The sequence below is a fragment of the Astatotilapia calliptera genome, chromosome 6, assembly GCF_964374335.1.
Source record: "Astatotilapia calliptera chromosome 6, fAstCal68.1, whole genome shotgun sequence".
NCBI classification, from domain to species: domain Eukaryota; kingdom Metazoa; phylum Chordata; class Actinopteri; order Cichliformes; family Cichlidae; genus Astatotilapia; species Astatotilapia calliptera.
The window spans coordinates 30,850,768-30,852,153 of NC_137427.1; positions in this window are offsets into that span (position 1 = coordinate 30,850,768).

Below are 1,386 nucleotides of genomic sequence, written 5' to 3' on the forward strand. Positions count from 1 at the left end.
TCAAACCCCTTCACCATGATAAGGTGAATGCAATAAAATTAATTACCTCTCAATTTTGTAGCTATGATAATGTGGAAAAAAAAGAGAGAGCGAGAGAGATGCCAGAAGGTCAACAAGCGTAATGGTGGTCTAAGGAGCTTGGAAAGAAAAGCGTCTATACTTCTTTAAGTTGCTTGAAGACGTTTCACCTCTCATCCAAGAAGTTTCTTCAGTTCTAGGGTCAAATGGAGGAGAGTCCCAGATTTAAGCCCTGTGGGAGTATTCCCCCAACGAGGGACAATGGACCCCCTAATGATCCTCTACCTAATCACATGTTAACTTTGACAACACTAACATCTAATTTAAAAACAGTAACAAAGTATTTGTATGTCTACTTCAGGTTTAGTGAAATTCCGGTCTGAAAAGTTCTTCACCCATTTTTCCTGTCTGTCCTCAGGTGTGTGTTCTTCTCTGAGGAGTGAATGTTTTTGATAGCAAAGTGGCTGTGCCATGGGCTCCCCGGTGTCACCTATTGTAGCCAACCTTTACATGGAGGAAGTGGAAAGAAAGGCTCTTGGCTCTTTTAAAGGGAAAGTACCTAACGACTGGTACAGATATGTAGACAACGCCTGGGTCAAAATCAAAACAGAAGAAGTCAAATCCTTCACTGCTCATATTAACACTGTGGATAAAAACATCAAGTTCACCAGGGAAGACACAAAGGACAACTGGTTGCCTTTCCTGGACTGTTTTGTGGGGACACTCACACAGGGCTTAAATCTGGGACCATTTGACCCTAGAACGGAAGAAGCTTCTCAGATGAGAGGTGAAACATATTCAAGAAACTTAAAGAAGTCCAGACACTTTTCTTTCCAAGCTCCTTAGACTACGATGACCTGGATGACTGAGAACCTTCACAGACAAGAGTAATAGTGTTTAACCTGTTTGATTGTTTCATTTCCTGTAAGTCATTTGAATGCCAAGAATTTAGCTGATGTATTGCCTCGGGTGAATGTGAAATGTCATTTTCTTTTTCTTATATGAGAGAGTCTTTCCAGCTCCGTGACAATACAGTTCTTTCTTTTTTACTGTCACCATGTCTTGTGCACCTTCTGATTTTCACATAAAGATCACAAAAATATTTTTTAACAAAAATATAGTATTGGGAATCAAAACTCATATCATGTTATCATGTATTTATAATGTGTGATCAAAATGCTAATTTTTTTGTTTTTAAGTAATAAAGCATTATTTTTCAGAGCTCCAAAATCACAAATATGTTTGTGTTCATAGCATGCTGTTTCTCAGCATCCATGCTTTATGTGTTAAAAAACAAAACAAAAACTGTCGCGTGTAGGTCACATGACCTGGGACAAAGAATAAAAGTGCTGTTGCCTGAACAGTCAC